Source organism: Vipera berus (genome assembly GCF_964194415.1).
Source record: "Vipera berus genome assembly, chromosome: 5".
NCBI classification, from domain to species: domain Eukaryota; kingdom Metazoa; phylum Chordata; class Lepidosauria; order Squamata; family Viperidae; genus Vipera; species Vipera berus.
The window spans coordinates 1,545,407-1,573,147 of record NC_138207.1 but is presented as its reverse complement, the minus strand read 5'-3'; the positions used below and the strand labels follow the sequence as shown (position 1 = coordinate 1,573,147).

Sequence of the window (27,741 nt, the reverse complement as noted above, 5' to 3'; positions counted from 1 at the left end):
GGACTGGGACGGCAGCGTGCGTGCCCACGGAGAGGGCTCTGCGTGCCGCCTGTGGCACCCGTGCCCTAGGTTCGCCACCACGGGTTTAGGATCTCACAGGTTCAGGGGGCAAAGCTGGTAACTTTTAGGTGACTTATATAAAGAGGGAGAAAACCTCCTTCCTTCTAGCACTGATGACGTTCCCTAGTTGGGTCATGAAACGTCTGCAAGAAACAACAAGCAAGTTCAGAGGGCACCAAGGACCAGCAGTTGTCCACCTCCTCCTCCTCCTCCTCTCCACAAACCTTTCTAGCATTGATGACGTTCCCTAGTTGGGCTATGAAACGTCTGCAAGGAAACCACCCAGCTCAGAGACCACCAGGGACCCCACAGTCCTTTTCCTCCTCCTCCTCCTCCTCCCATCTAGCATTGATGATGTTCCCTAGTTGGGTCATGAAACGTCTGCAAGGAAACCACCCAGCTCAGAGAGCACCCAGGACCCCACAGTTGTCCTCCTCCTCTTCCTCCTCCCCCTCCCCCCTCTTCCTCCTCCCTGTACATCCCACTCCCTACTAACACTGATGACGTTTCCTAGTTGGGCTATGAAACGTCTGCAAGGAAACAACCCAGCTCAGAGACCACCCAGGGACCCCACAGCTGTCCTCCACCTCCTCCTCCTCCTTCTTCACTTCATTGATGATGTTCCCCAGCGGGGTCCTGAAACATCTGCCAGAAACCCCCACCCCACCTGAGAGCCCCCATCCCCACCCCCACCCCCACCCCGCCGGCATCTGCCCGGGATCCTCTTTCTCCGGGATCTGCTTTGCTGCTTAAAAGCGGATCCGCCTCTCCGGTGTCAGGAAGTGCTTTTGGGGTTGTGCAAACTCCAGAAGGCGGTGCGGGCACACCCACAGACATAAACACACACAAACACACAGACACACAGACACACACACACGCTCCGCCTGCCCTGAGACCGCGCATTCATTCTTCAGCCTGGAACTCTGGCGGTGCGGACCCTCCCCGCGCCTCCCCCGGGCCAGGCAAGTCTCGCGTCGCCCCTTCCCCGGGGTGGGGGGGGGAAGCAGGGAGAAATCGACCCCTCCCAACACCACCACAGGGACCCCCCCTCTTTCCCCGCCCCCGCGACGCCCCCTGCTGCGGACGATGGGCGCTGTAGTCCAGGCGCCGTCTCCTTCCCCGCGCGGACTTGCGCCTTGCGCAACCGGTGCCAACAGCTGAGACGCCCCCGCCGCCCCCCCCCGCCTCTGGGCGGGGGCGGGGGGGAGGCGGGTCGGGGGCGTGCCGCGGGCGGGCCCTCCTCCTCCAATCCCCGGCGCCCGGGGCGGGGCCGGCGGCGGGGAAGTGGGGCAATTGCCGAGGCGGCGCTCGGGGGGTCGCGGGGTCCGTCGGGCGGCTGAGCGGCGCCTCTTTCTCCGCCTGCCATCCCGGCTGCGGGCCGGAGGAGCGGCCGGCGGCTCCGGCTTTGGCCTCGCCGGAGGGGAGAAGCGCCTTGTTTCGGGGACGATCCGGCTCTCCGGACCGGCTGGTAGAAGCGAAGGCGGCGGCGGGAAGGGGAAGAAGGTCTGGGGGGGGGGGCGGCTGTGCGACTGATGGGCAAAGGAGCCGTCCGGGCTTTCCCGGACGGCGTGGGGCTGGAGGCAAGGTCGGGAAGCGGCCCGCGGGGCCGCTGAAGCTGGGAGGCCCGCGGGAGACTCCTAGCGGCGGGTGGGAAGGGACCCGCCGAGGTCTTCTAGTCGGACCCCTCCACCCCCCCTCTCCCCCTCTTCAGCTCCCACCTCGGGGCTGCCGCGTTGAGCGGCTTCCCTCCCCCCGCAGCTGGAGTCTCAGCCCCGGGGATGCCGCCGCCGGAGCCTTCGCCTTGATGCGTCCGGCGCTCCCGAAGACAGCTCCGCCAGGTAAGGTGCCGGGAGCTGCGCGGCTGGGGACGATGGGAGTGGTGGTCGGAGCCCTGGCTGGCAGCCAGCTGCGGGAAAGCTTCCGTCCGTCGGCTCCGGGAGGATGGTTTGTGCTAACCTGGTTAAGGCTGGTTTAGAGCAGGGGGTCTATCCTTGGCCACTTTTAAGACTTATGAACTTCAACTCCCAAAATTCCCCAGCCAGCCTTGCTGGCTGGGGAATTGTGGGAGTTGAAGTCCACAGGTCTTTAAAGTGACCAAGGTTGGACATTCCTGCTTTTTTGGGGTGTCTGCAAAAGGGGGGAAGGCAAGAACTGGATTGAGCATATCGTGTGAAGAAGACTAACGGGTCACAAATGAGCTGGCTGGGGTCCTTTCTCCCCCCCCCTTTCCTTTCCCTTTTACCACCTGTTCAACCTCGCAGAGGCGTTGTGTGCGCCTAGGGAAGGGGACCTTGTGCCTTGCTTGGGGATTCTAGGACAAGCCAGATGCAGAGCAGGGAAGAGGCACATCTTCGTGGTTTTGACCTCTGGTCTTGGGCAACAGGTGGAGCTGTGGCTTGGCCCCACGGGATGGCTTTACCGGGGCCACGTAAACACACACCAGTCATTACTCGGGTTAGCTTGTTGTGCGAATGCAGCCGTGAGGTCTTCAAGTGACCTCATTAGGAGGGGGCCTCCTGAGATGGAGGGGGTGGGGGTATTCTTCCTGTTCTGGGCTGGCTGACCTTGCATGGGGGGGGAGAAGGTTGCTGGTGCTGTAGGGGTTCACACACACACACACACACACACACACACACACACCATATGTTCATCTTGTACATGTGGTAGGGGTCTTCTCCCGCTTCAATTGCATGGATGTGGCCACCATCTTAGTTTAGGTCACCACGGTGTAAAACAGATGTTGAGACTCTGGAAAGAGTGCAGAGAAGAGCAGCAAAGATGATCAGGGGACTGGAGGCTAAAACATACAAAGAACCGTTTCTGGAATTGGTTACGTCTAGTTTAATGAAGAGAAGGACGAGGGGGGACATGACAGCAGCCTTCCAATCTCTCAGGGGCTGCCCCAGAGAAGAGGGAGTCAAGCTGTTGTCCAAAGCGCCCAAAGGCAGGACAAGAAGCAACAGATGGAAACTCATCAAGGAGAGAAGCAGCCTGGAACTAAGGAGGAATGTAATGACAGTGAGAACAATTAACCATTGGAACAACCTGCCTCCAGAAGCTGTAAATTAAGAAGAGATTGGGCAACTATTTGTCTGGAATGGTAGAGGGTTTCCTGCCTGAGCAGGGGGTTGGACTAGATGACCTCCAAGGTACCTTCCAACTATTGTTATTACTGTTAGTGTTGGATTTATTTTATTTATTATTGTATTTATATTATGTTCTATTTATTTTATGTTATATTTATTTTTATTTTATTATTTTTATTTTATAATTATATTTATTAAATTTATCCACCACCCATCTTCGATTTAAAGCTGACTCTGGGCGGCTTACAGCGTAATAAACATTGGGGGGAGGGGAAAAAACCAACGGCTGAATGTCAAATGACAGAGCAGAGCAAATGAAAGCCTTACCGCAAGATGGAAAAAGGAGGGAGAGGGATACACGGGGGAGGAAGGTGGGATAAGTTTTTAATTTTATTTGCAAGGCAGACTTATATACAGGGCCTGCCTCCCTTCCTCTCCCTTCGATACAGGCATTCCTCGACTTACGACGACGATCATTTGTGTCGCTAAGTGAGACAGTTAAGCGAGTTTTGCCCCATTTCACGACCGTTCTCGCCACAGCTATTAAGTGAATCCCTGCAGTTGTTAAGTTAGTCATGCAGTCGTTAAGCGAATTTGATTTCCCCATTGACTTTGCTTGTCAGAAAGTCGCAAAAGGGGATCACGTGCCTCCCCCCCCCAGGGACACAGCGACCGTCACGCGTGCCTGGCTGAGGAATTCTGGGAATTGAAGTCCACAAGTCTTAAAAGGGCCGAGTTTGAAGACGCCTGTTTTAGAGTTTTTGCAGTGGAGACAAAATCCTTGCGGGTCCAATCACCCTTGGCCAAATAAAGTATTCTCAGTCAACCAGAATAGAGCTGGAAGGGGCGTCGGAGGTCATCTAGTCCAACCCCCTGCTCAGGCAGGAAACCCTACACCATTCCAGACAAATGGCTGTCCAGTCTCTTCTTAAAAACTTCCAGTGTCCAGTCTCAACATCTTTTTTGTAGCATGGTGGCCAAAACTGGATGCCGTATTCCAAGTGTGGCCTTACTAAGGCTTTGTAAAGCAGTACTTATAGTTCAGCCGATTTTGATTCTATGCCTCTCTTTATATACTGTCTATTCCGCTCTGTTTTTTCTTTCCGGCTTCCCCCGCCAAAGCTTCTCCATGGGTCCCACTTCTGGGGCAGCCAAACCCCTTGGTTTTCTGGCCTGTTTGCTGGGCACAGGCGGCAGGGCTGAAGGGGAGTTGTGTGTCTGGGCTGGGTTGTGTGAGATCAGGGTCTGCAGTCTGCAGCTCACAACCACCGCCATTGCACCAGGTCAGTTATGCAACGTACGAGCCTGTCTGGGGGGGGGGTTGTCTTTTTTTTCTTTCCCCTCTTCTCTTGATCCTCCTGCGATGCTTTTAGAATCTGCAGAGAGTCTTAGCTGCCGTATTTCAGGTCTGGGGGAGGCTAAAATCCAGCAAATTGCAATCCGGGGGCCGGTGATTCAGTTTATTCATGCCCAGATTTTCTCTCTCCCTTCCTCCCCCACCCCACCCACCCCCCGGCGCTTTCGGCAGTACCTGTAGTTGGAAATGGGTCACACGGATGTGTTTTATTTCGGCTGAATTGGTAGAGCCGAGTCTTTGCATGGGCTCACGGCCCCGAGTGAGCCCAGAATTTCTTAAGTATGTTTCGCCCTGCTTTACGACCTTGCTTGCCACGGTGGCTAAGTGGGTCACGGCAGTGGTTTTACGTTAGTAGCACCCTTGTTAAGTGGATCTGGGCTCCCCCTTGACGTTGCTCGTCAGCAGGTCGCGAAAGGGGATCACGGGACCCCAGGACACTGTGACCGTCGTACTTATGAGTCAGTTGCCATGCTGCCACGGTCCTTAAGTGTGGAAAAGCAGTGGCCTTTTTCAGTGGCGTTGTAATGAACTGTCATTAATGATGATGATGGTGGTGATGTCGGAAGGGACCTTGGAGGTCATCTAGTCCAACCCCCTGCTCAGGCAGGAGACCCTCCACCATTTCAGACAAAGTGCTGTCCAGTCTCTTCTTGAAAACCTCCAGTGTTGGAGCACCCACAACTTCTGGAGGTGAGGAGTTCCACTGGTTAATTGTCCTGACTGTAACTCTCGTCAGTTGAGGACTACCTGTACACCTGTACATGTTTTGTGGTTTGTGCTGGTCCTCACAGCGGATAACATTTGTGTCTTTTTTCATGGTGCTGTCGTCTGTGTGTGTGTGTGTGTGTGTGTGTGTGTGTGTGTGTGCTTTCAAAATGGTCAGGAATAACACGGATGATTTTAAGAGATGCATTAACCTCTCTGGGGCAAGAAGACCTTGCAGGCAGGCGAACATTGCCACACGCAAGATGTTGTTGTGACGTGTGTCAAATGGCTCCGGCTCCGGTGTTGGTGACTGTTGCTTGGGCAGGCCCGTCATAGAGCTGTGGAGTTGGAGCCGTAAGGGAAGCCAGAGGTCATTTAGTCTGACCCTTGGAAGGGTGCAGAAAAAAACTATTAAACTTTCGGCAAAGGGGATTTTCCAGACTCTGCTTAAGAACCTCACAAATGAAGAACAAACACTGTTTGCTGTGTTTCTCAATCTCTGCCACGTTTAAATGGGTGGACTTCAATTCCCAGCTGGCTGGGGAATTCTGGGAGTTGAAGTTCACCAAGCTAAATGTTGCCAGCCAGCTGGGGAATTCTGGGAGTTGAAGTCTACCCATCTTAACATTGCTAAGGTTGAGAAGCACCAACTTCACCAGATGTTCAGACAGCACATCAGGATATGCACAAGTCCCTGAAGTGCCCATACAGGTAGTCCTCGACTTATAACTGCTTGTTTAGTGACCGTTTGAAATTACAGTGTCGCTGAAGAAAGGGAATTATGACAGTTTTTCACGCTTAGCGACCGTTGCAGCCTCCCCGTGATCACGCAATCAAAATTCAGAAGCTTGGCAACTGATTCATATTTATGACGGTCACAGGGTCCCGGGGGTGTCACGTGATCCCCTTTTGCGACCTTCTGACAAGCCAAATCAATGGGGAGGTCGGATTCATTTAACAACCGGGTCACTAGCTTAACGACTGCAGCGATTCACTTAACAACTGAGGCTGTTAAATTGGGGCAAAACTCCCTGAATTGGCTCGCTTAGCAACAGAAGCTTTGGGTTCGGTTGTGGTCGTAAGGCGAGGACTTGCCTGTACTCCATGCTGGCTGGGGAATTCTGGGAATTGAAGTCCGCCCCTCTGAAAGTTGCCCAGGTGGAAAAGCTCAAATGCTCTAATAACTGATCTGCTATTGCACAGATTTTACCTTTTAGGAAGTTTTCCATAATATAAAAAAAAATGTAGGCAGCTGCAAACTTATTATTTCTTGTCCTACTTTCGGTAGCCATGGAAAAGGCCTTCCCCAAGGCTTTCTTATATATATCTAAATCCGGCTATAATTTCTCAGGTCAGTTTGCTTTTCTCTTCGCTGAAAAGTCCTCATGGCTGTCCTGGGAATCTGCCCTAACAGGTCAGTGCAGTCATTTTTGGGAAAAGTGTGCCCAAAACTGTGGAACATGGAACATAGAATGATAGAGCTGGAAGGGACCCTGGAGGTCTTCTAGTCCAACCCCCTGCTCAAGGAGGAGACCCTTACGGGATCATGGAATAACAAGGGACCCTTGGAGGTCATCTAGTCCAGGGCTTTTCAACCTTTTCACCCATTGTACCACTTTTAGGATAGGGCAGCATCCGAGGACCACCAGTCGCCTAGCAAAAAAAAAAAAAGTGATGAAGTACAGGTAGTCCTCGACTTACAACTGTTCGCTTAGTGACTGTTCGAAGTTACAATGGCCCTGAAAAGAGGACCCCCCAAGCCACAGCCGAGCAAGACTCCTGCCCGCCCGCCCGGCGGCGCTCTTCCTCCTGTCCGAGGGTTTCATTGTTGTGAGCATTTCTGTTGAGGATTGGCAGCGGGGGTGGGGGTGTTTGGTTTTTATTTCCCCCCCTCTGCTGGGTGGTTGCAGCAGGTTTTGGTCACTGCACATGACCCTGGGACACTGTGACCGTCATAAATATGAATCGGTTGCCAAGCGTCTGGATGTAAATCACAAGACCCTGGAGATGCTGCAACATTCCAGCTGATTGATGCTTCTTCTGGGCTCAGCGGAAGTGCCAGGATTAGCGCTGAGCTCCAGCTGATCCTGGCACTTCTGCTGAGCCCCGACAGCCCTGCAGCTCCAGCCGTCTCTCACTCCGGCTTGTGCGGTGCTGCCACCGGTTCAGCTCATTCCCCTCCCCCGCTACCACTTTTCTGGGTCGCGTGCCACCTGCCAGTTGCCAAGGTACCACAGGTGGTACCCGTACCACTGGTTGAAAAGCCCTGATCTAGTCCAACCCCCTGCTCAGGCAGGAGACCTGTACAATTCTAGACAAATGGCTGTCCAATCTTTTCTTAACAGCTGCAGTGATTTGCTTAACAACGGAGGCAAGAAAGGTCGTAAAACGGGGCAAAACCTACTCAACAAATGATCAAAATTCAGATGTTTGGCACCCGACTCAGATTTACAAAGGTCGCAGCGTCTCCCTGGCTCACGTGATCCCCTTTTGCGACCTTCTGACCAGCAAAGTCCACGGGGGAAACCAGATTCGCTTAATGACCGGGTTACTGACTTAACAGCTGCAGTGATTCGCTTAATGACGGAGGCAAGAAAGGTTGCAAAACAGGGCAAAACACCCCTAGCAAATTACTTTAACAATAGACATTTGGGGCTCGGTCAGAGTCACTCGTCTGTTGATTGTCCTCGGCTTACGACCAGAACTGGCACCCCGAATTTCACTTGCTAAGCAAGGGGGCGGCCACTTGAGTTGTCCCCAGTTTTTACAAGCTTTTGGGCCCCGTTTGTGAAGCAAACCCCTTCGGTTGTTAAGCAAATCACGCCATCGTTAAATGAATCTGGCTTCCCCTGTTTGATTTTGCCGACCGGAAGCCAGCTGGGAAAGTGGCAAAGGGTGATTGGTACAACCTTGGGACTCTGCAACTCTCATAAATACATTTCGGTGGCCAAGAGTTCGAATCCCGCGCTCGTGACTGCAGTGGTCGTTGGTAACCAGTCACGAGTCACTTTTTCAGTGCCGTCGTAACTTCAGTCACTAAGTGAATGGTGGTAAGTTGAGGGCATCCTGCACAGACAGTCCCCAACATACCACCACAAGGGAGCCCAAAATTAAGTACTAAGTGAGATATTTGTTAGATGAGTTTTGCTAAGTGAATCCCTGCGGTTGTTACGTTAGTCACGCAGTCGTTAAGTGAACTTGGCTGACTTGGATCAGGGGGTCTTCAAACTTGGCCCTTTTATGACTTGTGGACTTCAACTTCCAGAATTCCTCAGCCAGGCATGCTGGCTGAGGAATTCTGGAAGTTGAAGTCCACAAGTCATGAAGAGGCCATAGTTTCCCCCCTGCTGGCTCAGGAATTCTGGGACTTGAAGTCCACAAGTCATAAGACAAGACTGAATGGCTGTACATACCGGCATGTCAGGATATTCAGAGTATTCCATCCCTTAATATTGGGGGCGAGTTACTGCCCCCCGTAGATAGGGCTCGCAACCTGGGTGTCCTCCTAGATTCACAGCTCTCCTTAGAAGATCACATAGGAGCTGTGACTAGGGGGGCTTTCACTCAGGTTCGTCTGGTGCGCCAGCTACGACCCTATCTGGACCTGGATGCCTTACGTACAGTCACCCATGCACTTGTGACCTCTCGTCTTGACTACTGCAACGCTCTTTACATGGGGCTGCCCTTGAGAACCACTCGGAAGCTTCAGCTGGTACAGAGTGCAGCTGCACGGACGCTTTTGGGGGCTCCCCAATACTCCCATATTACACCTCTGCTTCGTGAGCTGCACTGGCTTCCAGTTGCCTTCCGGGTGAAATTCAAGGTGCTAGTGATGACATACAAAGCCCTACATGGCATGGGTCCGGATTACCTACGGGAGCACCTACTGCCAGCGTCAACACCCCTCCGTCCTGTGCGCTCCCACAGAGAGGGCCTCCTCAGGGTGCCACCGGTCAGAGAATGCTGGCTGGTGGCCCCCAGGGGGAGAGCATTCTCGGTGGGTGCGCCAACCCTTTGGAACTGCTTGCCAGCCGAAATCCGGATGGCCCCCGACCTTCGCACCTTTCGGCGAGATTTAAAAACCTATCTATTCCAGCAAGCCGGCCTGGCCTAATAGATTTGGGGTTTTATTTGTAGATCTGGGGTTTTATTTGTTTTATTGTTGGTTTATTGTATACTTACTTTGCTCTGTACACCGCCCTGAGTCCTCCGGGAGAAGGGCGGTATATAAAACGAATAAATAAATAAATAAATAAATAAATAAAAGGGCCAGGTTTGAAGACCCCTGACTTGATTGTCAGGAGGCCGCAAAATGGGATCACGTGACCTCCCAGGACGCTGTAAGCCGTCATAAACACGAATCAGTTGCCAAGCGCCTGAATTTTGATCGTGTGACCGTGAGGGAAGCTGCGACGGTCGTAAGTGTGAAAAATCATCGTAAGCCCCTTTTTTCAGAAGGTCGCTAAAGTCGAGGATTCCTAGTACTGCCGTAACGGCTGTTTTCTGGAAGGGAGCAACGAATTCACACCTCATGCCTGACTTGCTGAATTACCGGTAACTTCTTTTTCTTGGTTTGTGCACAACGTTAGCCCCAAAATTAACCAAACGGTTCACACCACAATTAACCACATAGATTATTTGAGGACAAAAAAAAAACAAACACCCACCCCAAAGTCAACCTCAGTTCAAGATCCGGAAATGTATTGGTTAGATTTTGCAAACGATGTGGCTTGAAGAGACAGCTCTTCAAAAAAAAAAAAAAGAGCTTTAAAGGAAAAAAACGAAAATAAAAGCCTGCAAGATGCAAACTATGGTAGGCCAATCCTCGTTCTGGTTCTGGGAAAATCCAAATAAATTAGAAATATTTTTTTTTTAAAAAAAGCCCGTTTTAATGATTTTCACATGTGTAGTACATTTTTTGCCATGTGCTACGGGTGTGCATTGAGAAAACATTTGAAGGAGGCTGGGGAGGGGGTGGTAAATGGTGAAAAGGGAATGCCTTGAGGGTGTGACAGATCGACAAAGGTGTTGCTGGGAATCCCATAACTTTTTACAAAGTTGGCACATTGTGGGTGGTTGAATGGTACTTACAGACACACACACAGAGAGAGACCACAATCGTAGACGGCAGAAAAATCCCCAGTGCAAAAAAAAAAGATAGAAAAATCCCTGTGGCAAAAACTAATTGATGCATTTCACTTTTAAAATAATCCCCATCAAGAAGAGGATTTTTCAGCCACAGATTGTGGGTTTTTCAGTACTCAGATTCCAAAAATACTGTGTGCTAAAACGAGCAGAGCTGATAACGCACGGATAAACATTTTGGAAAACACTGCTTTTATTTATTAATTTATTTTGGGGTGGTGTAGTGTGTGTCTCAACATGTTTGAACCCAACCCTTTTGGTGAAAATTATGATTCGGCACGTTATTCAAAACCAGACGGTAGATTAATTCTATATGCTGAAGATCTGATGAATCTGGAAGAGCCGGTAGGGCGTGATCTAAAGAGAGCGTAATCTTGGTGGAATTTCATTATAATAAATCAAAGTGTTTCCATTCTGCATAGAGTCGCCTCAAATCATATAAGATGGGTGGCGAATAAATTTAATAATAACGGAATAACAGAGTTGAAAGGGGCCTTGGAGGTCATCTAAGTTTGTAAGCCGCCCTGAGTCTTCGGAGAAGGGCGGGATATAAATGGAATTAAAATAAAAATAAATAAATAAATCTAGTCAAGCCCCCTGCTCGAGCAAGAGATCCTATACAAGTGGCTGTCCAGTCTCTTCTTAAAAACCTCCAGGCATGGAGCTCCCACAACTTCTTCTTCTTTTATTTTTTTTTTTTGTATAAATTTTATTAGTTTTTATAGGGTTAGGAATGAGGTGGGATCAGGATTGGGGTTAGGGTTCAGGTTTTTCCAAATAGCATTCTCAATATTTAGCAAACAGCATGACGTCTGGGTTCATGTGTTTAACAAGAAATAATAGATAATAGTTAATTATCATAAACAACATGTTAATTAATCTCTCAATAGCCGCCTTCTTGCTAATCTATATTCAAAATTACATATCACGTTCCTTTCTCTCTGACTCGTTTCTCTAGCCATTGATAGAAATTATCCCATGTTCTAAAAAGCACTGAGTCTTTTTTCTCTTTAATCTTAAAAGTCAATCTGTCCATTTCTGCATACTCTAAAATTTTCTTAATTAATACTTCTTCAGTTGGTAAACTTCTGAAGGCAAGCCATTCAATCAATCATCAATCAATCAATCAGGATGGAAGCTGGAAGGGACCCTTGGACCGAGTGCCCAAACTGCAACCCGAAATCCACTTATGCATCGCTGGGTGCCGGGGGCGTGACCACCGAGTGGGTGATGCTCCAGCGACCTGATCCGAGCGTCGGAGGCCTGCAAAATCGGCCGTGGGGGGGGAAGCAAAATCGCTCTGCGGCCCTAGATCTGGGCAGCAGAAGCGTTTTGCAGGCCTCCGATGCCCGGATCGGGCCTCTGGAGCATTTTAAATACCGTATTTTCCGGCGTATAAGATGACTGGGCGTATAAGACGACCCCCCCAACTTTTGAGATGATTTTCATGGGTTAAAAAGTCGTCTTATACGACAGAAAATACGGTAATTTCTGGAGGCCAGCTGTTCCACTGGTTGATTGTCCTCACTGTCAGGAAACTTATCTTTAGTTCCAGGTTGCTTCTCTCTTTGGTCAGTTTCCAACTGTTGTTTCTTGTCCTGGTGAACAACCTGGCCCCCTCTTCCTTGTGGCAGCCCCTCAGATACTGGAATAACTGCTATCATGTCTCCCCTATTTCTTTTTTTCTTTAGACTAGCCAGACCCAAGTCCTGCAGCCGTTCTTTGTATGTTTTGGTCTCCAGGCCTTGGATCATCTTGGTTGCTCTTCTCTGAGTTTCTTCCAAACTCTCAACATCTTTTTTGTGATAGGGTGACCAAAATTGGCTGCAGTATTCCAGGTGTGGCCTCACTAGGGCTTTATAAAGCGGTACTAATACCTTGCGTGATCTTGATTGTATGCCTCTGTTTACCCAACTCAGGATTGTATTAGCTTTTTTGGCTGCTGCTGCACACGGCTGGCTCATAGTCAAGCGATCGTCCACCAGGACTCCAAGGTCCATCTCACAGTCGCTGTTTTTGAGGCAGGTCTCACCTAATCTGTACATATGCTTTTGGTTTTTCCTGGCTAAATGTAAAACTTTGCTTTTCTCCACACAAACTCATTTTGTTGCATAGCACCCATTGTTCTAGTCTGTCAAGATCTTGTTGGATCCTGAGTTTTTCTTCTGGGATGTTGGCTACTCCTGACAGTTTGGTGTCATCTGCAAATCTGATGAGTTCCCTTCTATTTCCTCATCTAAGTCATGGATGAAGATGTTGAAAATTTTACTGGGCCTAAGACGGAACCTTGTGGTGCTCCATTGCTTACTTCCCTCCATGCGGATGTGGTGCCGTTGAGGACTACTCATTGAGTACGGTTTGTTAGCCAGTTACAGATCCATCTGGTGGTGATGTTGACTATCCCACCTTTTCTTTGATTACCAAGGAGTGGTCTAATTTATCAAATGCCTTAAAAGGTAAAGGTTCCCCCGCACACGCATGCTCGTCGTTTCTGACTCTAGGGGCCGGTGCTCATCTCCGTTTCAAAGCCGAAGAGCCAGCGCTTGTCCGAGGACGTCTCCGTGGTCATGTGGCCAGCATGACTGGACGCCAAAGGCGCACGGAACGCTGTTACCTTCCCACCGGAGTGGTGCCTATTTTTCTACTTGCATTTTTACGTGCTTTCGAACTGCTAGGTTGGCAGAAGCTGGGACGCGTAACAGGCGCTCGCTCTGCTACGCGGCACTCGGGATTCGACCCGCCAAACTGCCGACCTTCTGATCGACAAGCTCAGCATCCTAACCCACTGAGCCACTGCGTCCCTCTATCAAATGCCTTACTGAAGTCTAAATATACAATGTCCACTGAGTTTCACTGGTCTCTGTTATTCTGTTAACCTCTTCTCCAAAGCTCCTGAAGGCAGGACAAGAAGCAACGGATGGAAAGCAATCAGGGAGAGAAGCAACCTGGAACTAAGGACAAACTTCCTGACAATGGGAACAATTAACCAGTGGAACTCCTTTCCACCAGAGGTTGTGGGTGCTTCAGCACTGGAGGTTTTTAAGAAGAGACTGGACAGTCACTTGTCTGAAATGGTACAGGGCAGGGGTCCTCAAATTTGGTCATTTTAAGATTTGGGGACTTCAACTCCCAGAATCCCCCAGTCTCCGGCCTGAGCAGGGGGTTGGACTAGAAGACCTCCAAGGTCCCCTCCAACTCTTACATCGAGTTATGTTATTGGATTGAGTCCTTGACTGTTGTAACCAGAAATGTTGAGTTTCGGATGGGGTAGCATTAAGAGAAATTGGGGGGGGGGGACAGCCCTCCCCCCCAGATTTCCCCTAGCATGTACCCCACAGGCTGCCAGAAGGTTTTTCTGTGTGCAGTAATCAGCTCTCTTCCAGTCAGTGCGACAAATCCAATCTTCACTTGTAGGTTATCACCCGTTTCCGTCACGCATGTTTGAGGCATCTGGACAGTGTGTTGCTTACCGCAGAAGGAAACCTAATTCTCTCTCTCTCTCTCTCTCTCTCTCTCTCTCTCTCTCTCTCTCTCTCTCTCTCTCTCTCTCTGTGTGTGTGTGTGTGTGTGTGTGTCTGCAGGCACACAAGGAGAAATTGTGTGCACGGCTCCGGGTTTTTTCCACACTCATCAGAATAGAGGCTGAGTTTGTGCAACAGGGCAGATGCTGAACTTGGCTGAATGGCTTTGCTCACACAATACATCATACCCCAATCATAGTTAGATGTTGCGGTCTAACCGGAACATCTGTTTCCTGCTGTCAGAGCACGGTTCAAACTTGGTCTGAAATGTCGGAAGGCCAAACGAGGTGGCGAGATTTGTTCATTTATATGCTGAATGTATTTTAAGAAGAGACTGGAGAGTCACTTGTCTGAAATGGTATAGGTTCTCCTGCTTGAGCAGGGGGCTGGACTAGAAAACCTCCAAGGTCCCTTCCAGATCTGTTCCTTATTCTATTCTATTCTATTCTATTCTATTCTATTCTATTCTATTCTATTCTATTCTATTCTATTCTATTCTATTCTATTCTATTCTATTCTATTCTATTCTATTCTATTCTATTCTATTCTATGGATACGTTCTCCATTCAACAGCAGTGATTCGTGAGAGGGTCCTTGGAGTCCTGGTGCATCATGGTTTAAGTGTGAGCCAGCTGTGTTGCTGCAGCTGCCCAAAAGGCCAACACAGTCCTAGGCTGCATTAACAGAGGGAGAGCATCAAGCTCACGTAAAGTGTTAGTATTGCTTTATAAATGCCTTGGTGAGGCCACACTTGGAATCCTGCATCCAGTTTTGGTCGCCACGATATAAAAAAAGATCTTGAGACTCTGGAAAGGGTGCAGAGAAGGTGATCAGGGGACTGGAGGCTAAAACACACGAACAACAGTTGCAGGAATTGGGTAGGTCTAGTTTAATGAGAAGAAGGACTGGTGTGTGTGTGTGTGTGTGTGTGTGTGTGTGTGTGTGACATGATAGCAGTCTTCCAGTATCTCAGGGGCTGCCCCAAAGAAGAGGGAGTCAAGCTATTTTCCAGGCAGGACAAGAAGCAACGGATGGAAATTCATCTAGGAGAGAAGCAACCTAGAACTAAGGAGAAATTTCCTTTACAGTGAGAACAATCAACCAGTGGAACTCCTTGCCTCCAGAAGTTGTGGGTGTTTCAACACTGGGTTTTTTTAAGAAGAGACTGGACAGCCATTTGTCCGGAGTTGTATAGGTTCCCCTGCTTGAGCAGGGGGATGGACTAGAAGACCTTCAAGGTCCCTTCCAGCTGTATTCTGATTGATTGATATGAAGAACAGTTTCAGGAACTGGGTATGTCTAGTTTAATGAAAACAAGGACTAGGGGTGTGATGTGAAGCCCGTTTGCAATTCTATAATAAATTAAATAAATAAAGTAGAATAAAACCCCATTGGAGTTAGGCAACCAATCCATTTAAGCAAACAACTAAAAAACCCCTGGACTGAGGGGTTTTAAATTTTTAAATTTTAAATTAAATTTTAAATTTGGGCTAACGTTATTTAATTCTAGTTTAATTTTAACTGTATTCTAACTTTTGTACTGTTTTAACTGTTTTTAACTTTGCCCTGTAAACCGCCCTGTAAGTCCTTCGGGAATAGGGCAGTATAGAAATCAAATAAATAAATAAATAAATGAATGAATGAATGAATGAATGAATGAATGAATGAGTGAATGAATAAATAAATAAATAAATAAATAAATAAATAAATAAATAAATAAATAAATAAATAAATATTAGAATTACTCAGCCCTGGGTGAGTTGGAAGGTCAAGGCAAGCTTCCCAATTAAATGCTCTTTAAACAGCTAAGCTGGTGGAGTTTGCACTTATAGCCCACAATGGCCTGAGACATTTGAGAACAATCCGTGGCATCAGAGCCAGAACGAGTCACAGATTCCCACTAGATAGAAGAACAATCTTGGCTTTGGGCAAATTGGAAGACGGTTCCTTTGGCCCGGTGGGTTGGCTGGCAAGCCCAAAGCTTAGAAACTCAGTTGAGTCACTGCTCTGGCTTTTAAGAGATTACGTTCCTTGGCTCTTTTGGAGAGCCGTCCCCCCCCCCTGCTTCCCCTCTGCAATTCATCAAAACAGCTGAGATTTCTCTAGAAAAGAAGGGAAAACAGCCAGGCCAATTGTCACAGGGTGCGTTTTTCCGGGGCAAAGCCAAGGCCTTGTAAAAAGGCCACACAGGATCTTTGTAGCCAAAATCAAGGAGCAACTTTTCCAATGAAAGGAGGCATGTCTGGACAGGAAGGAAGAGAACTAAGGCAGAAAGGAGTCCCTCGGATCTGGTCCTGCTAAATGATGCAGAAGGATCTCCCAGCTGATGATCTATCTATCTATCTATCTATCTATCTATCTATCTATCTATCTATCTATCTATCTATCTATCTATCTATCTATCATCATCATTTCTCTCTCTATTTATCTATCTATTTATCTATTCATATCTATCTAACTTCATCTCTCTCTCTCTCTCTCTCTATCTATCTATCTATCTATCTATCTATCATTTCTCTCTCTATTTATCTATTTATCTCTCTATCTATTCATATCTATCTATCAATATTCATATCTATGTATCTATGTATTCATCCATCCATCCATCCATCTATTCATATCTATCTATCTATCTATCTATCTATCTATCTATCTATCTATCTATCTATCTATCTAACTATTCATATCTATCTGTCTGTCTGTCTGTCTGTCTCTGTCTCTATCTTATTTTCTCCTGGCGATTGGCCCAAAGTCACCCAGCCCTCTTTCATGCCTAAGGCGGGACTAGAACTCACCGTCTCCTGGCAATTGGCCCAAAGTCACCCAGCCGACTTTCATGCATAAGACGGGACTAGAACTCCCCGTCTCCTTGTGATTGGCCCAAAGTCACCCAGCCGGCTTTCATGCATAAGACGGGACTAGAACTCCCCGTCTCCTGGTGATTGGCCCAAAGTCACCCAGCCGGCTTTCTTGCATAAGATGGGACTAGAACTCACCGTCTCCTGGTGATTGGCCCAAAGTCACCCAGCCGGCTTTCTTGCATAAGATGGGACTAGAACTCACCGTCTCCTGGTGATTGGCCCAAAGTCACCCAGCCGGCTTTCATGCATAAGACGGGACTAGAACTCCCCGTCTCCTGGTGATTGGCCCAAAGTCACCCAGCCGGCTTTCATGCATAAGACGGGACTAGAACTCCCCGTCTCCTGGTGATTGGCCCAGAACTCACTAGAACTCACCATCTCCCATTTTTTACCCTGGTGCCTTAACCACTCCCTGCATCGGTCTTGCAGCATAGATTATCTAACAAAACAACCCTGGCTGCCTTCCGGGCAGAACCTTCTGGAACTCCCGATGAAATGGTCCAGAGAGTCAGTTTCATGAAGATGCCCCCCCCTCCCCCGAACTGGGTGCTCAGCAGTTTCTTAGACATCCTGACCATGTTTGAGGCTGGCCTATAATTAAGAAGAGCTGTTGAGTCTAGGAGGGTTTTTTATTTCTTTAATTCAGGGTCTCCTAAGTGCCTTCAGGAAGCATCTCATATGGAGACATCAGCGCGGGTCCTGGGGGGTCTCTGAGCTGGGTGGTTTTCTTGCAGATGTTTCCGGACCCAACTAGGGAACATCATCAGGGCTAGAAGGGAGGGGGGGTTGCTCTCTGTTTATAACCCCCCTCCCTTCTAGCCCTGATGATGTTCCCTATCTGCAAGAAAACCACCAAACTCAACACTAAGGACCCCACAGTGGTCGTCCTCGTCCTCCTCCTCCTCTTCTCGCTCTCTGCAAACTCCTCTCCTTCTAGCATTGATGATGCTACCTAGTTGGTAACATCTACACCAGGGGTGTCAAACTCAATTTCATTGAGGGCCGCATCAGCATTGCGGTTCCCCTCAAGGGGCCGGGTGGGTATGGCCAAGGTGGGCGTGGCCTACTGGGTGGGCGTGGCTAGAGTGCGTATGGCCTACTGGGTGGGCGTGGCCAGCTCTACATTGTTCGCATCAAGGGTGCCTATGGGGGCCTGGGCAGGAGTGGGACAGATCTGGGGGTCTCTGGCAGGAGGAGGGTCTCTGGGCCATGGCCAAGGCAGCGGGGGCCGTTCCCTCACTGTTTCCAGGATGGCTTCGCGGGCCGCATGAAACCACTTCGCAGGCCGGATCCGGCCCCCGGGCCTTGTGTTTGACATGTCTGATCTACAAGAAACCCACCCAGCTCAGAGAGCACCAAGGACCCCACAGCCCTCCTCCTCTTCCTCCTCCTCCTCCCTTCTAGCACACAGTTCAATCCCAAGCTACAAAAATCCTCTTCCGTTTTTCCCCCCTTCCAGCCTCTTGATGGGGAAAGCCTGCCTTTTCACCGGAGAGCATCTTTGCTACTTGACATCCACTTAAGACCGTCAACACAAGAAGCAAACAAAAATTATGACTCTGGGAGAGGCCGTTGCTGCATTCCCAGCCCGGTTTAATCAAGGGACTTCCTTTACGAACACCATCCTCCCACACACACACTTCGTCTTAGAGTGTTTCGTGCAGCTGGCCAGCCTCAGCGCAGCCTGACTTATTTCCGCCTGCCTAATGCACCATCTCGGCTTCTTCGTCAGGCTAGGGAAATGGTGGGAGGGACCTCCTGCCAGCTTCTGGAGACCCTCTTGGTGGGGAGAGAATTGCTGGCTTGCCTGGCGGCCAGAGACGGCGGGAGGCAAGGTGGCACCATCTGTCACTCCGGCATTGCCATGCCTGCCCTCTGGCCACCGATTTGCCGCCCATGGGGGGGCGGGAGCCAATCCTCTTGGCAAGGGTACCTCCACCAGGTCCAGAGACATGAGCTCATTGCGTCCACCTGCCTTTCGGCGTCTCTCCTTGGCCTAAATGTGGTTTGGGATTGTTCTGCGCTCCTGGCCACTTGCCTTCCTGACCAGAGACGAGCTCGCCTGACCAATAACCAGCCAAGACACAGCGAAGGCCCTTCGTTTCCTTTATTGCAATAAGCGGGGAGAGAAGCTATCAAAACTTGGTTTTCTCCAAAGTTTCAACCCCAAATATTCCCATTTTTATAGATCCCCGGCTGCCCATCCCTCCTCTTTCCCCATTGGCTGAGGTACTACGAGGTTACACTCTTTCCGACCGCTTCCTACATATTTCCTGCTACATGCTAAATCTTACATCCCGTGTACATGAAAATTAAGAGATAATTTATGCAAGGTGTGTCAGTGAATATGAATCAACTAATTGCACGTGCGCAGTTGCTTGAGTCCCAGCCCCCTTTTTGTGACCTTTTGCTACTTATCTTCTCTTACAGACGTATTGATAGCTTCGTCGTCTTCCTTTGCCACTCTTAAGACCCAGCTAATTTTTGCCTACGTGTTTCACTTCCATCCTTTCTTTCCTGGTTCTCGTCTTCTTAGTAAATTCAGTTCTAAATTTCTCTTTCAGTATTAAAATTTGGAGACCTTTCATTTACTTCTATCAGGATTGAGGCGGCCAAGTTGGGACACGGTTAGACCAGTGGGCAAGGAAGGTCGGCAGCAATGTCCGTGGCGCTGGAGATCAGGAGTCTTCAAACTTGGCCCTTTGATGACTTGTGGACTTCGACTCCCAGAATTCCTCAGCCAGCGTGGGGGAACTGTGGCCCCTTCATGACTTGTGGACTTCGACTCCCAGAATTCCTCAGCCAGTGTGGGAGAAATATGGCCCCTTCATGATTTGTGGACTTCAACTCCCAGAATTCCCGAGCCAGTGTGGGAGAAATATGGCCCCTTCATGACTTGTGGACTTCAACTCCCAGAATTCCTCAGCCAGTGTGGGGGAACTGTGGCCCCTTCATGACTTGTGGACTTCGACTCCCAGAATTCCTCAGCCAGCGTGGGGGAACTCTGGCCCCTTCGTGACTTGTGGACTTCGACTCCCAGAATTCCTCAGCCAGCGTGCCTGTCTGAGGAATTCTGGGAATCGAACTCCACAAGTCATCAAAGGGACAAGTTTGAAGACCCCTGCCACAGATGGACCACCAGCTCCTGCTGCTTTTGGTTGTTGAAGGCCTCCATGGTGCACATGGGCCCCTAAGGTCCCACACTCAGAAAAACCTGGTTTAAACCGGGTTGAGTGGGTAAAGAAGGTCAGCTACAATGTCCTTGGGGCTCTAGGTCAGGGGTCTTCAAACCTGATCCTTCTATGACTTGTGGACTTCAACTCCCAAAATTCCTCAGTCAGGCATGCTGGGAGTTGAAGTCCGCGAGTCATGAAGGGGCCATAGTTCCCCCATGTTAGCTGAGGAATTCTGGGAGTTGAAGTCCACAAGTCATGAAGAGGCCATAGTTCCCCCACGTTAGCTGAGGAATTCTGGGAGTTGAAGTCCACAAGTCATGAAGGGGCCATAGTTCCCCCACGCTGGCTGAGGAATTCTGGGAGTTGAAGTCCGCAAGTCATGAAGGGGCCATAGTTCCCCACGCTGGCTGAGGAATTCTGGGAGTTGAAGTCCGCAAGTCATGAAGGGGTCATAGTTCCCCACGCTGGCTGAGGAATTCTGGGAGTTGAAGTCCGCAAGTCATGAAGGGGTCATAGTTCCCCACGCTGGCTGAGGAATTCTGGGAGTTGAAGTCCGCAAGTCATGAAGGGGCCATAGTTCCCCCACGCTGGCTGAGGAATTCTGGGAGTTGAAGTCCGCAAGTCATGAAGGGGCCATAGTTCCCCCACGCTGGCTGAGGAATTCTGGGAGTTGAAGTCCGCAAGTCATGAAGGGGCCATAGTTCCCCACGCTGGCTGAGGAATTCTGGGAGTTGAAGTCCGCAAGTCATGAAGGGGTCATAGTTCCCCACGCTGGCTGAGGAATTCTGGGAGTTGAAGTCCGCAAGTCATGAAGGGGTCATAGTTCCCCACGCTGGCTGAGGAATTCTGGGAGTTGAAGTCCGCAAGTCATGAAGGGGCCATAGTTCCCTCATGCTGGCTGAGGAATTCTGGGAGTTGAAGTCCGCAAGTCATGAAGGGGCCATAGTTCCCCCACGCTGGCTGAGGAATTCTGGGAGTTGAAGTCCGCAAGTCATGAAGGGGCCATAGTTCCCCCACGCTGGCTGAGGAATTCTGGGAGTTGAAGTCCACGGTGCAGATGGACTTTGGCTTCCCACACGCAAAAGGTCCCGATTTAAACTGGCTGGCCTGCAAAGCCCTTCCCGAGACTGCTCAGAGCCCGGACTTTGGTGCGCAGCCTGAGACTTGTAAAAAATAAAGGCCCTAACATGTGACAGGCACACAAAGACCCACAACCAGTCCTGTCCTGTGAAGGAATACTAGCCTAGAATGTCTGTGGAGAGTCATCCAGCTCATGGTTGTCCCAAAGGTGTTTTTTTTCCCCCAAAAGGCAGCTGGATTTTCTTGGTGTGAGGTTTTCCGCTTAGCCTCACAATTGCCCCAGCGTTACTCAGGAATGTAAAAAAGCCAAAGAAACGCCTGAGCCGGGGTTTCAGCAAGCAAACAACTTTTATTTTGATCAAAATAGAGTTGGGTGACCCCCCCCCCCAACTCTCTTCGTGGCTGGTAGAGAGATGAAGGCCACAACCAGGAAAGATGTCTTCCACCTTTTATACCTTTCCAGAAGAAAAAGTTCAGGTCCCGGTACCGGGCACAAGACAGCACAAAAAAATTATTCCTAGATGATGACTCGTACACAACAACGCAGGCTCCATCCTTAACTCCTTTTCCCTCTCCCCTCACCCTGCTCTTTTCATGCAAGCAATCCCCGGTACCTAAAGCATGAAACATTTGCTTCTATATAACTAAAGCACCTACAGAGCTGCTTGCACACACACACACACACACACACACACACACACACACACACACACACACACGTGAAATCATTGGAGTGGGGAGACTGCATTTATAACATCGGTGTGTGTGTGTGTGTGTGTGTATGATTTAATTGTTCCAACTGTCAGGAAGTTTCTCCTTAGTTCCAGGTTGCTTCTCTCCTTGATTAGTTTCCATCCGTTGAAGACATTTCGCTTCTCACCCAAGCAGCTTCTTCGGTTCTGACTGAATGGTGGACAATGGAAGGACTGATATTCCTTTCAGTCCTCTGGATGTTAGTACTCCAAGTACTAGGGCACTTGGAGGTGAATGGTGGAAATGAGTGTGGATTTGGTTTTTTTTTACAACAGGGGCCTTTCAGCAGTTCCAACAAAGCTCCACACTATTTGCACACTATTTGCACACCAGTCCCACATTATTTGCTTGCACTGAGGGCACAGATAAACTCTCAAGTGGCCTCAACGGCTCTCAGAGAGAGCGCTAATGACTGCAAGGAATATAAATCCTTCCATCCTCCACCATTCAGTCAGAACTGAAGAAGCTTCTGGGATGAGAAGCGAAAGATCTTCAGGACCAAAAAAATAGTCCAGCGTCTTTCTTGAAAAAACAAAAACAGCAAAAAAAAATCCCACCTTTGGCTCTGCCCTGGAATGTGACTCTTTTTTTTCCCATCGTTCGGAACGGCTTTGACTTGGTGCTTGAACCGTGTTCCTTTCCTGCTGCTTTTGAATTTTAATTTGTGGAGGGGGAGGAGAGCTGGCTTAATCAGCGGCGGCTGTGAGACAGAAGGCACCTGGTGGCGCCTTTTCCGGCTGGCTAGTTTTATTCCAAAGCAGAAGCTCACACAAGCTGCGGCATTGGGATAAAACTGGCCAGTTGGAAAAGGTGCTTAACAACCTCCTTCTGCGCCTTTGAATTCCAAGGTGCATGCATCTCTTTCCATCGGGACCCGAACGGGCGTTTCATTCAAAGGCCTTGGATAAGAGTTTCAATGATGGATTCAGAATTAGGAATAAATGGAGTTATGTTATGTCCAGCCTAACGAAGAGAAGGATAGTAGTCTTAGGAAAATATACGAAGAACGGTTGCAGGAACTAGGTATGTCCAGTTTAATGAAAAGAAGGAGTAGGGGTGACATGATAGCAGCGTTCCAGTATCTCAGGGGCTGCCCCAAAGAAGAGGGAGTCAAGCTATTCCCCAAAGCGCCTCAAGGCAGGACAAGAAGCAACGGATGGAAACTCGTCAAGGAGAGAAGCAAGCTGGAATTAAGGAGGAATTTCTGGGCAGGGAGAACAATCAACCAGTGGAACTCCTTGGCTCCAGAGGTTGTGGGCGCTCCTGTTCTGTACCAGCCTGCTACCGGCCCTGCAGAAAAGGCAACCCTTTTACAAACGGCAAGAGGCTGGAATTACGCCTGCCAAATTTATTACTACAAAAACAAACAAGGCACGAACCAAGAAACAGGAGCTTTGAAACACTATCCGAGCGGTTGCCTTCAGCAAACCAGCCCTCCCCACACATTCCCCTTATATAGAGTTCAGGGCATGGCTTCTCTCTGCCTCCTTCCGAGAAGCCCCATTGCCTTCCTCTGTTTACTCCTACTTGACTGCCTCCTGCGTCGGGCGTCCTTGAACAGGGCCAGCTGTGGGTCATCTTCATCCACACTGTCAGGCTCACACAGCTGGGTCTCCGTGGTGACCAAGTGGGAGGGGCCTGGCTGAGGGCTCTCATCAGCAAGATCTTCAACCGCCTCAGCAAGGTCTTCAACACCCCCCTCCTCCTCTGAGTCGTCCGACCCAACTGCCGAACCCACAGGCTGACCCTGAATCACAACAACTCCATCACTGGAGGTTTGAAAGAAGAGATTGGGCAACCCTTTGTCTGAAATGGCGTAGGATCTCCTGCTTGAGCAGGGGGTTGGACTCGATGACCTCCAAGGTCCCTTCCAGCTCTGTTCTGATTGGCTGAGTGAGTGGGTGCTTCCTTTCCATTCGTTCTGCAATAAAAACGCCTCTGTGCAAAAGCAGAATTTTACCGTGGGCAAGGCGAATGCAGCTGGGGTTAGTTGAGTTCTCATCCTAAACTTTGTGAAAAGTGATTCATGACTCTCACCACTAGGCAGGCTGGCTTCTTTCCTGCTGCTCGGGCATTTTCCCAATCTTTGTAGGGAGGAAGTGACTCCTGGCTGTGTGCAACAACGTGTGCCTGAATCGCATCTTTGCCTTGTGATTCAGAGAGAGGCCCAAACGTTTTGTTTTGCAATACAGGCAGTCCTCGCTTTACAGGTAGCCCTGGACTTCTAACCTTCTCCTCCCTCTCATTCCCTTCCCTTCCTCCTCCTCCTCCTCCTCCTCCTCCTCCTCCTCCTCTTTTGCTGGCACCACCTTTCCTCCTCCTCTTCCTCCTCCCCTCTCCTTTCCCCTCCCCCTCCCTCTCCTCCTTTTTCTCCTTCTCCTTCTCCTCCTCTTTCACTGCCACCGTCATTCCTCTTCCTCCTTCTCCCGCTATACCTCCTTCTCCTCTTCCTCCTCTTCCTTTAACCCTTCCCCCTCTCCTTTCCTCTCCTCCTTCTCTTCCTCCTCCTCCCCCTTCTTCTTCTCCTTCTCGTTCACTGCCATTACCATTCCACCTTTTCCTCTCCCTCCTCCTCCTCCTCCTCCTCCTCCTCCTCCTCCACCTCTTCTCCTGTTCTAATCTACGTTCTAATCTTTTACTCAAAGTAGCAGTCAATGGGTGGCCTTCCTAGACATACAAATCATGAGATACCAGTGCAACTATTGCAAAAACAGGATGTTGGGGAGGGAGAAATCCTGCAACTCTCCCGGGTTTCTTCCCGGATTGCACAGTTCAGACTTTCTGGCAATCACTGGAAGATTTTAAGCAACACTGGAAGTTTTTAAGAAGAGACTGGAAAGCCATTTGTCCGGAATGGTAGAGGGTTTCCTGCCTGAGAAGGGGGTTGGACTAGATGACCTCCAAGGTCCCTTCCAACTTCATCCTCATCATCCTCATCATTATTATGGCTCTTTGAGCTTTCTGGCCAGGACTGAGAACTTTTAATTTTTAACCTATTGTAATTGGGTTTTTTAATTAGAGTTAAGGGTTTTAGATTTTAACTAAGGATAGTTTAATTTATTTTAATTTGTTATTAACTTTTGTATTGTTATATTGTTTTAATCGCCTTGTGAACCGCCCTGGGTCCTACGGGAGAAGGGCGGTATATAAGTTTAAATAATAAATAAATTATTATTACTATTATTATTATTATTATTATTATTATTATTATTATTATTATTATTATTATTATTATTATTATTATTATCCTGTTCCTCCGTGTCACGAAGGCCCCCAATTAGGGTGGCTTCAAAAAGTGTCTTTTCAGACTTGAGCGTTGTTAATATCCCGCAGTCTCTCTTGATTTTTTATTTTTTTTTAAGTCTGCTGACAGCCTCTCTGCTTCTTCTTCTTTAGCTGGGAGGATTTTGAGACTTTTCCCTGAGCTGTTTGGCACCGATTCCTCTGCTCTTTCGTTTGATTTTCAACCTGCCTGGAGGGGGTCCTTTGGGAGCCTTGGTGGAGCAGTGGGCTAATGCCTCCTTAAGTAACACCAGCTGCCTGCAATTAGTGCAGGTTCGAGTCCCACCAGGCTCAAGGTTGACTCAGCCTTCCATCCTTCCGAGGTAGGTAAAATGAGGACCCAGATTGTTGGGGGCAATAAGCTGACTTTGTAATAATGCCGCTTGGGGGTGGGTGAGCAAAAGCCCTAATAAGCAGGCATATACATAGAATGAAGGCTATTGCTAAGCACATTAATTTGTGCTTTAAATTGTAAGCCGCCCAGAGTCTTCGGAGAAGGGCGGGATAAAATAATAATAATAATAATAATAATAATAATAATAATAATAATAATAATAAGAATAAGAATAAGAAGAAGAAGAAGAAGAAGAAGAAGAAGAAGAAGAAGAAGAAGAAGAAGAAGAAGAAGTTGGAAGGGACCTTGGAGGTCATCTAGTCCAACCCCTTGCTCAGGCAGGAAACCCTATGCCATTTCAGACAAATGGCTGTCCAGTCTCTTCTTAAAAACTTCCAGTGTTGGAGCATTCACCGCTTCTGGAGGCAAAGAGTTCCACTGGTTAATTGTTCTAACTGTCAGGAAATTCCTCCTTAGTTCTAGGTTGCTTCTCTCCTGGATGAGTTTCCATCCGTTGCTTCTTGTCCTGCTTTCAGGTGCAGGATGGGATTGGATTGGATTGGATGCTCTTCATGTGCGACTTAGTTGTTCCTGATCTTTTCCCTCTTTCTGATAAACGCTCTGCAGTTTTGGGCCGCGCGCTTCCTTTTTCACCCCACGTCCCTCCTGTAAGTTTCCTCTAATCGTTTCCGATCTGCATTTTTTAATGCTACAGAGGCTCGTTGGGAAGCTGCTCATTTTTCATTTTTCCTCGGCCTTGACCTGCAACTTGGCTTTCGTATCCCCTTTCTGGGGAATTCCCCGTTCCCGTGTGTCTTTCCCCATTACTTTCTCCTGCTCGGAAGCCCTGCTTGGCGCTGCTCTGAGTTAATTAAAATCTGCTTTCCTGCAATTCAGCCGCCCTCCGTTTGACTTGGCCACCGAAAGCCAGGGTTGCAGGAGGGCTGAGAAGCCCGAATTCTAGGTTGGCTCAGCTCCAAGGTTCTTTTTCAACTTCTCTTTATTTTTTTTAATCCCTTCCTTTCCCACCTTTGTTTCTTTATAAGGAACTCAAAGAGGCGAACACATCCGAAACTCCTTCCTCTTCCGATTTTCCCTACAACAACAACAACCCTGTGAGGTGGGCTGGGCTGAGAGAGAAGGGCTGGCCCAAAGTCACCCAGCCAGCTTTCATGTCTAAGGCGGGACTAGAACTCACCGTCTCCTGGTGATTCTCACAAAGTCACCCAGCCGGCTTTCATGCCAGACGGAACTAGAATTCACCGTCTCTTGGTGATAGGCCAAAGTCACCCACCAGGCTTTCATGTCTAAGGCAGGACTAGAACTCACCGTCTCCTGGCGATTGGCCCAAAGTCACCCAGTTGGCTTTCATGCCTAAGGTGGGACTAGAACTCACCGTCTCCTGGTGATTCTCCCAATGTCACCCAGCTGGCTTTCATAGCTAAGATGAGACTAGAACTCACCGACTCCTGGCGATTAGCCCAAAGTCACCCAGCCGGCTTTCATGTGTAAGGCGGGACTAGAACTCACCGTCTCCTAGTGATTGGCCCAGAGTCACCCAGCAGGCTTTCATGCCTAAGGTGGGACTAGAACTCACCATCTCCTGGTGATTGGCCCAAGATCAGCTAGCTGACTTTCACGCCTAAGGTGGGACTAGAACTCACCGTCTCCTGGTGATTGACCCAAAGTCACCCAGCATGCTTTCATGCCTAAGGTGGGACTAGAACTCACCGTCTCCTGGGGATTGGCCCAAAGTCACCCAGCCGGCATTCACGGCAAAGGTGGAACTAGAACTCCCAGATCGCCTGGTTCCTAGCCTTCTTACACCACTAGACCCAACATCAAGCCCAGCATCTTACGATGAACCAAAATAGCGCCTCCAGCCGTGGTGTCGCATGTCGGTGTTGTGAAACACCCGGCCCAGCCTGCCCCACCACATTCTGGCGCTGCGACAGCTTTGGTTCTTACCTTTGCACGCTCGTCGCCTGAGGAGATCGCCGGAAGCCTCCTCACAGGCCTCGCAACACATTCGGGGGAGAGCGAAAGTTGCATTCGCACATTAGGAGGCCTCCCTCCCAAAGAAGTTTCTTCAAAGGGCAAAACACTTTTGCTGTGATTTATCAGCCCCGCTGCTCCTTATCTGCCCTCGGCATTTGGGACTTTTGCTTAGCCACTTGGATTGCAAAATTAGGAGCCAGAAGAATTAATCACAGCCTAGAGATAGTCTGCAAAAGTCTTATTTTAATTTTTTTGCAAGGTGACCTTGAGAAGTTGCTGCCTTTTCATTTTATAGGGCCTTTTGGAGAGGTTTTCTGCATTGGTTGCCCTGTCTTGGGGGCTGCCAAAGCAAAGTCTTTTCGTGGGGGGGGGGCACGGTCTAG

At 49.2% G+C, this 27,741-nt stretch overlaps 1 protein-coding gene across 2 annotated transcripts in view; it reads left to right on the top strand.

Moving 5' to 3' along the window:
- Positions 1–1,533: 1,533 nt before the first annotated feature.
- Positions 1,534–27,741, top strand: part of IL1RAP (interleukin 1 receptor accessory protein) — a gene marked incomplete at its 3' end in the record, with an annotated part of 92,413 nt that continues 66,205 nt past the window's right edge. Inside the window, exons 1-2 of one of the 2 annotated variants that reach the window (XM_081329449.1) lie at positions 1,534–1,563; positions 1,819–1,898. Of the gene's footprint in view, positions 1,564–1,757; positions 1,899–27,741 lie in introns of those variants that run through there. The other variant, XM_081329450.1, reaches the window with a different exon arrangement.